Raw genomic sequence first — 9248 nt, forward strand, 5'->3', positions numbered from 1 at the left:
GCAATCTGTAATCCCATCATTTCCCCATGGCCTGCGGTTGTCCTGCCTGGCCTGCTTCTGATTCGTAAGGAAAGCCTGCTGATTGGCTCTCCAGGGGCAGAGGGCGGGCAGGACATTTGAAATGCTTTCCTTTGTATTTGGTCTATAAATATGCTTGTAACTGCCCTAGCTGTTATGCTTGTGGTGGAATGATTCCTGCAATGCATCCGATATCAGCTGAATCGCAAATAAACGCCTCGGTCGCTTTTTAAAAACCTTCTTCCACTTGGGTGAGGTTTTATTATTTTTAATAATAAGGGAAACGGGGAAATTGTGGAGGTAAAGGAAGGTTCTCGCCTTCATCCTTGATCTTTTGCTTCTTTCTTAACCAGGGAAATGAGGATTCTATGGAGCCACCCCTTGGATGCAGCAATGAAATCAATAATATAGGAAGAAGAACTTCTCTCTAGGTGAGGGTCCTGCTGAAATCTTTACCTCACATACAGATAAGGAAGGAGAAAAGAAGACTGAAGCATCTGTATTGCAATTAAACACCCACATCATGGCTGACATGAAGGAGAAAGCATTTATATGCCTGGAATGCGGGAAGAGTTTCACTTGGAGGAGTCATCTGAAACAACATCAAAGGACTCACACGGGGGAGAAACCCTATTCATGCCTGGAGTGTGGGCAGAGCTTCTCTGAGAGTTCAGATCTACATAAACATCAAAGGATTCACACGGGGGAGAAACCCTATACATGCCTGGAGTGTGGAAAGAACTTTTCTGAGAGTTCACATCTACATAAACATCAAAGGATTCACACTGGGGAAAAACCCTATACATGCCTGGAGTGTGGGCAGAGCTTCACTAAGAGTGGAAGTTTACGTTCACATCAAAGGATTCACACTGGAGAGAAACCCTATACATGCCTGGATTGTGGGCAGAGCTTCACTGAGAGTGGAAGTTTACGTTCACATCAAAGGATTCACACTGGCGAGAAACCCTATAAATGCCTGGAGTGTGGGCAGAGCTTCACTTATAGTTCAGGTCTACGTTCACATCAAAGGATTCACACTGGGGAGAAACCCTATACATGCCTGGAATGCGGAAAGAGCTTCACTATGAGTGGACATCTACGATCACATCAAAGGATTCACACTGGGGAGAAACCCTACAAATGCCAGGACTGTCGAAAGAGCTTCACTGATAGTTCAAGTCTACGATTACATCAAAGGATTCACACTGGGGAGAAACCCTATACATGCCTGGACTGTGGGCAGAGCTTTACTACGAGTGGAAGTCTACATACACATCAAAGGATTCACACTGGGGAGAAACCCTATACATGCCTGGAGTGTGGAAAGAGCTTCACTCATACTACAGGTCTACGTTTGCATCTAAGGATTCACACTGCGGAGAAACCCTATACATGCCTGGAGTGTGGAAAGAGCTTTGCTCGTAATTCAGATCTACATAAACATCAAAGGACTCACACTGGAGAGAAACCCTGTAAATGCCTGGAGTGTGGAAAGAGCTTCACTCAGAGTGGAAGTCTACGTTCACATCAAAGGATTCACACTGGGGAGAAACCCTATACATGCCGGGAGTGTGGGCAGAGCTTCATCCATAGTTCAGGTCTACGTTCACATCAAAGGACTCACACTGGAGAGAAACCCTATTCATGCCTGGAGTGTGGGAAGAGCTTTGCTCAGAGTGGAAGTCTACGTTCACATGAAAGGACTCACACTGGGGGGAAATCCTATAAATGCCATGAGTGATGATAGAGCTTCACCCCTTGTTCAAGTTTACATTCACATCAAAGGACTTACACTGGGGAGAAACCCTCTGAACGCATGGTGTGTAGAAAAAGCTTCTCTGAGAATTGAAATCTTCATAGACACAGAATTCACATTGGGGAGAACAGCAGTGTTTGACCCCAAAGAGAGTTTCCCAGATAGAGCTTTCTCGATTTTTCATGTTGGTGAAACACTTTTTAGAAATGCATCCTTTTGAGACAAAGTAATTCAGTTTAACTAGCAAACCAGAGATTAGAACAACACCATATAAGACTTTCAATATATATAATATAATAATAGATAGAAAGACATTTCAGTAGAGAGATAGCAGACTGAGAGATAGCTTCTATTCCAGAGCTGTAAGTATACAGAACTCAGTGGTTTTGCATTGATGTTGCATTGGGGGCTGTGGGGGGGGGGTGGTTGGGGGGTGGGGGGGCGAGTGTGTTGGTTTTGTGATGTGTGCTAAGGAAAGCATAGTGATAGTGAAAGGAATGTACTAATTGGCAAGCTGAGGAAAGATCAGACACTCTTTGATAGGAAAAGTCAAATCAATCAATATTTCTACCTGGAAGTGGGGAGAAGATGGTTTGAAAGATTAAGAGAAAAAAGGGGTCAGGGAGAGGTTTCCCAAGGGAAACAGAATGCTTTTGCTATGATTTTCTAAATAAATATAGGGCCTGTGAATCTATACTCTTCAATGAGTTCAGCATTTGGTTTTCATGTGTAACCACGCCTTTTGTTTCATGCCTGGTATCCATGCCTTCTTGTTCATGCTAAGATTCCTGTTCACTTCTGCATGGGATTCATGTTCATGCTGAGATTCTTGTATATGGCTGGTCCGGGTTTCAAGCTCCTGCATTGGGATTTAATGGTTCAAGTTTGCTGCTGTTTCTTCAAGGGACTTTGGTCTTTGCAACCTTTTGGAACTGAAATACTCTTAACTCCTGTGAACTTGTTGATTGGATTTTAGCAACCCTCCTGGTTCCTGACTGATAATTGACTGCCTTATTTTGCTTTGCTCAACCGACTGTTTGTGGACATTTCTTTATTACTTGTTTGAATGTTTTTTGCCTTTTTTGGCTGTTGCTATATTAATCCTCAATAAACTGCTTTGCTATAAAGAACATTGGTGTGAGTTGCCTCTGGCTGAGAAAGGCGGTATACAAATGCGGTAAATAAATAATTAAACAATTAAATACGGGTTCCAAGGTGCCAACCCCAGCCTTGGTGTGCAACTGTGGCTGTGGAGCCCTATTCTTGAACCGCATGTCCTCCCGCTTGAGGCTGCTCCTTCCTCCTCTACGTCACAAATTCAAATGATGTGGAGTTTTTGACAACAGACTGCTGGGCATTCTCTTCCAGCCATGCCGGGGAAGGAGGAAGATGCGTGTGTGATTTCTCCTGTATAAAGCTATATTTATTATTTTTCTGTATCTTTTGCAATGTAACTAAATAAAAGTACCACTTCAAGGATTTGAAGTTGACAAAGGACTGCGCACTTTATTTTCATTGCGTGCTTCATTGCAGTTGCACTGAGGCCGAACTTTATTGACAAGGGTTATGGGCACATAGCATTACCGAAATTCAAAGCATACAATGAAATTAAATAAATACAATACAGGGTACAATATACACATGCACACATTCCAAAGGCCCTTCTTCATAACTGGTTGGTTATTAAAAGTTGAAGTTTGACAAAGGACTACACACTTTGTTTTCATTGCGTGCCTCATCGCAGTTGCACTGAGGCCGAATTTTATTGACAATATATACAACCTTGAGAACAGTTGCGTTGACTTACACAATATATTTTTAGAGAGGTTCAAATGGTATTTAGGTGTCCACATGGAGGATCCTCTTCCTGCAGCTCATGAAGCGAGAAATATCTCTCTCTGTAAGCTCCTACACAGATAACGCCCAAGTATGTAACTGTTGCCAACACTTCCAGGCTCAGCTAGCTCCTTAGGTGTTGCCCAACCAATCAGATCCGTGCTTTGCATTTCCAGTTAACACAGTCACCAATTGATTTCTTCCATGTCCTAACCTGTTATAGATGGATCACTCTGACCTTTAGAACCAGGGGGGAGATTACCCCTTCCATACCTTTTGGCAGCATCACCTCCCTGCTAATCACGATCCTATATTACCCATCCCCAAACTGCCAGGCATTTTATAGACCAGGGGTCCCCAAACTACGGCCCGCGGGCCGCATGCGACCCGCCAAGGGACTTTATCCAGCCCGCACTGCCTGTCCAAAGCCCCTCGCCGCGCGGCCCGTCCAAAGCCCCTCGCCACCGCCAATGGCGTCTGCTCTGCTGCGCTTCTCCCTCCACAGGCTTCTCCTTCCATACGGGATGGAGAAGCCTGTGGAGGGAGAAGCGCTCTCTGCTCTCCCACGGAGAACAGAGAGCGAAGCAGAGCGGACGCCATTGCTCTACCACAGAAGATCCCTGGTGGCGAGAATGGTGGAGGCGGCGCCAGGTGGGCGTGGCCAAGCGATGCTGACTTCCCTGGCCTGGAAGCCTGGCCATGCCCACCCGGCGCCGCCTCCACCATTTGCGCACGCCTTCCTTGCCACCAGGGATCGTCTGTTACAGGGGAATGGCGTCCGTTCTGCTTCACTCTCTGTTCTCTGCGGGAGAGCAGAGAGCGCTTCTCCCTCCACATGCTTCTCCATGCCGCGCTGCTCTGGAAAGGTTTGGCCCAATTCTATTTTTGATGAGGTTCAGAATGCTCTGTGATTGTAGGTGAACTACAAATCCCAGCAACTACAACTCGCAAATGTCAAGATTCTATTTCCCCCATACTCCACCAGTGTTCACATTTGGGCATATGGAATATTCGTGCCAAGTCTCGGCCAGATCTTTCATTGAATCCACAGTGATTTATGGAGGCAGGTGAACTACAACTCCAAAACTCAAGGTCAATGCCCACCAAACCCTTCCAGTATTTTCTGTTGTTCATGGGAGTTCTGTGTACCAAGACTGGTTCAATTCCATCACTGGTGGAGTTTAGAATGCTCTTTGATTACAGGTGAACTATAAATCCCAGCAAATACAACCCCTAAACGCCACCAGTGTTCACATTTGGGCATATTGAGTATCAGTGCAAAGTTTGGTCCAGATCCATCCTTGTTTGAGTCCACAGTGATCTCTGGATGTAGGTGAACTACAACTCCAAAACTCAAGGTCATTGCCCACCAGTATTTTCTCTTGTTCATGGGAGTTCTGTGTACCAAGACTGGTTCAGTTCCATCATTGGTGGAGTTTAGAATGCTCTTTGATAGCAGGTGAACTATAAATCCCAACAAATACAACCCCCAAACGCCACCAGTGTTCACATTTGGGCATATTGAGTATCAGTGCCAAGTTTGGTCCAGATCCATCATTGTTTGAGTCCACAGTGATATCTGGATGTAGGTGAACTACAACTCTAAAACCAAAGGACACTGCGCACCAAACCCTTCCAGTATTTTCTGTTGGTCATGGGAGAAATGTGTGCCAAGTTTGGTTCAATTCCATCGTGGGTGGGGTTCAGAATCCTCTGTGAGTGTAGGTGAACTATAAATCCCAGCAACTACAACTCCCAAATGACAAAATCAATTTTTTTTTTTGAGTGGAGGGTATACATTGGGTTGTTAGGTGTCCAGTGCTATTTGAGTTCTGTTAATCCCACAAACAAGCATTACATTTTTAATAGAGATGTATTTCCTATATTGATACCCTGCCCTTCTCCCCCTGAAAGGGGACTCGTGCTTAGATATTCCAAAAACCACTTCCAAAAAGACAGAAAATAGAATGTTTTCCTCATTTTAATTGGAACTATTTTATCTCCAGAAATGCTAAAACCATGCTTTATGTTCAGATTGTAACAACAAAAATACATGATTTTTACATTGCATCTTTACATTCCAATTCATAACAGTCGCAAAATAGGACATGTGCAGTGTGCATAGGAATTTGGTCATCCTTTTTTGAAAAAACGATAGTCCGGCCCTCCAACGGTCTGGGGGACAGGAATCCGGCCCCCCGTTTGAAAAGTTTGAGGACCCCTGGTCTAGAGGCATTCTCTCCTGACGTTTCTCCTGCATCTATGGAAAGTATCCTCAGAGGTAGCGAGGTCTGTTGGAACTAGGGAAAGGGGTTTATATATCTGTGGAATGACCAGGGTGAGACAAATGGCACTGTCAGGTCATTATATGCTAATCAAGGTGGTCAGTTGAAACATTCCCACATAGCTCCAGCACACAAGAGTCCTTTGTCCCACCCTGGTCATTCCACAGATATATAAACCCATTTTCCTACTTCCATCAGACCTCACTACCTCTGAGGATGCTTGCCATAGATGCAGGCGAAACGTCAGGAGAGAATGCCTCTAGACCATGGCCATATAGCCCGGAAAAACCTACAACAACCCTCTGTTGTTTTCTTGCTTTGAATTTCTGTTTTCTTTTTTCTGCTTTGGTTGTTTTTCTATTTTGTTCCTTTTTGTGTTTAAATTCATCTATTTTAATTATTGTTAAAATCTTATTTTTTTTCAAACAAAACCTCAAATAGATGAATTGGTCAGAAACGCAAACGCAGAAGACGGGACACCCAGCGAAAGAGGAGGAGGAATGATGGGGGGAAAAGAGGAGGAAGAGATGCCCCTGAGTCCAAGGGAAGAACGACATTGTGGACCCTCTTTGTTTTGCGGGGAGGAAAGCACACGAGATCATCTCCTTGGAGACAAAGAGGAAACAGGAAAGAGTACACCTGTGGGCCGTGAATCCATATTGATCGTGGGTCCCATTCATGAGCAAGTGGCTGTCATTGCTACAGCTTTGGAGAAGAAACTGAACTTTGAGGAACGGCTGAGAATATGGAGAAAGTATCGTGAGTTTGCACGTGTGGAGGGAACCATACCTCAAAAACCTGAGTGCTGCCCTCAACTCGCACTCAGTGTGGATGCCAAGGAAGAGAAAGCCTCCATCAGTGCTGCGAATGACGGGAAGAAGAAACCAAACTGTGCTCAGAAGATGAGCAACTGGTGGAAGAGCCTGAAGACCACAAGAACAACCGGCACTTCACCTTTCCAGTTTGACTTCCAAATTTTAGTTTGATTTAGTTTATAATTACAACTAGATTCATAGAACATTAAATATAACATTAAAACTCTTGAGGAGTGTGGGTGTCCTTTGGTGATGATATTTATCTGAAATGTATTGACTTGTATTAATTGCACTCAGGATGGATTCATTGGCTTTCATCATCATCATCATCATCATCATCATCATATTTAATTACTTATTAATCGCCCTCCATCCGAGAATGCTCTAGGCAATTTACAGCTAAATTGTAAAAGATAAAATACATACATACAGAAATTAAAAATCAACAGAGATCGAATGCTCTCGTCAAAAGCCAGGTCTGAAGTGCGAGAGTAAAGGGCCCTCAGTCACGCATGGCTCTCATGTCGGGCGGCAAGGAATGGAACATTTCGTCGGGCATCCGGACAACGTGGCTGGTCCAGCGGAGTTGATGGCGGAGGACCATTGCTTCAGTGCTGGTGGTCTTTGCTTCTTCCAGAACGCTGATGTTTGTCTGCCTGTCTTCCCAAGAGATTTACTGGATTTTCCAGAGGCAGCGCTGGTGGAATCCTTCCAGGAGTTGCATGTGACGCCTGTAGACAGTCCACCTTTCACAGGCATAGAGCAGGGTTGGGAGGACAATCGATTTATAAACAAGCCCCTTGGTCTCCCTACGAATGTCCCGGTCCTCAAACACTCTCTGCTTCATTTGGAAAAATGCTGCGCTCACAGAGCTCAGGCGGTTTTGTATTTCAGTGTCGATGTTGACTTTGGTGGAAAGGTGGCTGCCAAGGCAGCGGAAATGATCAACATGTTCTAATGTTTCACCATTAAGCTGTATCTCTGGCATTGGGGAGGGGGTGGCTGGTGTCTGCTGGAAGAGCACTTGGGTTTTCTCGATGTTCAATGACAGGCCGAGCTCCTCGTATGCTTCTGCGAAGGTGTTTAGAGTGGCTTGTAGATCTTCTTCTGAATGCGCAGACAGACATGTCATCAGCATACTAGAGTTCTATAACAGATGTTGTTGTAACCTTGGTTTTGGCTTTCAGTCTGTTGAGGTTTAATAGCTTGCCATCTGTCCGATAGATGATTTCCACTCCGGTGGGAAGCTTCCCATCAACAAGATGAAGTATCATAGCGATGAAGATGGAGAATAAAGTTGGGGCAATAACACATCATCCCTGTTTGACACCTGATTCCACCTTAAATGGGTCACTTTGGGAGCCATTGCTGTCCAGGACTGTTGCCATCATGTCATCATGGAGGAACCTCAGGATGAGCTGGTCCTAGGTCTGGGGGTTGTGGGCACGAACTCTAAGATCTTCTGGGGAGGCCCGCCTCTCAGTCCCACTTCTGTCACAAGCATGGTTGGTGAGGACAAGAGAGAGGGCTTTCTCGGTGGTGGCCCCCTGCCTCTGGAACGCCCTTCCAAGGGAAATAAGACAGGCCCCATCTCTCCCCTCCTTTCGTAAGAGCTTGAAGACCTGGTGGTTTCCAGAAGCCTTTGCGAATGACCAGTTCTAACTCAGCCCTACACATTCTCGAATACGGCCTTCTTCTTCCTACCAATGACCCAGATCACTTCCTCTCATCGGTCCCGGAATGAACAGTCACAGACACGTTCCTCATCTTGTTCTTGCCTGCCGTAGCATTGCACTCCATTCCTGGGCCCCCTCGAAGTTTGGGGCTGGCACCAAGCTTGGCCCGGCCTTGAAAATTTTTCAATTGCCTTGAACAGGCAGGATGACTTTGAATGTATGTGTGTGATGGCGACCATTTTTATGCTTCTATTGTTTCTTAATGTTATGGTGATGTTGTTTTTGACTTTGTATGTTTTGTGATGTTACCTGGGAACTGCTCTGAGTCCCCTCGTGGAAATAGAGCGGTATATAAATAAAGGATTATGATTATTCTTATGATTATTATGATTATGAAAAGAGTGTGTTGTGTTTCAAGGACTTGAGACCGGTGAGTGTTGGCCTGGGAGGGAAGGAACGGAGGAGGCCCTGAGAGAGGCCACCTGTGCCAGCTTGGAGGTCACATGCCATGGAGCAATCCAGGGGAGAAAAGGAGATCCCACCTCAACATTAGCAAGAACTGGGTCGTTGATGGTTTTCTCGGGCTATAGGGCCATGTTGTAGAGGCATTTCTCCTGACGTTTTGCCTGCATCTATGGCAAGTATCCTCAGAGGTAGGGAGGTCTGTTGGAACTAGGAAAAAGGGTTTATATATCTGTGGAATAATGACTAGGGCGGGACAAAGGACTCTTGTCTGCTGGAGCTAGGTGGGAATGTTTCAACTGGCCACCTTGATTAGCATATAATGTCCTGGCAGTGCCTGGAGCAAGCTTTTCCTGAGAGGTGATGATGAGATGTCCTTGTTTGTTTCCACTCTGTTGTT

General features: G+C 45.2%; 1 long non-coding RNA gene and 1 pseudogene across 1 annotated transcript; both read left to right on the forward strand.

Moving 5' to 3' along the window:
- The first annotated feature begins 319 nt into the window (after positions 1-319).
- LOC137097558 (uncharacterized) lies at positions 320-6938 on the forward strand. Its single transcript, XR_010910263.1, has 2 exons — positions 320-449; positions 6337-6938. It is a non-coding gene; the product is annotated as an uncharacterized lncRNA (long non-coding RNA).
- Positions 448-2180, forward strand: LOC132782895 (zinc finger protein 229-like; annotated as a pseudogene).
- Positions 6939-9248: the final 2310 nt, after the last annotated feature.

This window comes from Anolis sagrei, chromosome 8 (assembly GCF_037176765.1).
Source record: "Anolis sagrei isolate rAnoSag1 chromosome 8, rAnoSag1.mat, whole genome shotgun sequence".
Lineage (NCBI taxonomy): Eukaryota > Metazoa > Chordata > Lepidosauria > Squamata > Dactyloidae > Anolis > Anolis sagrei.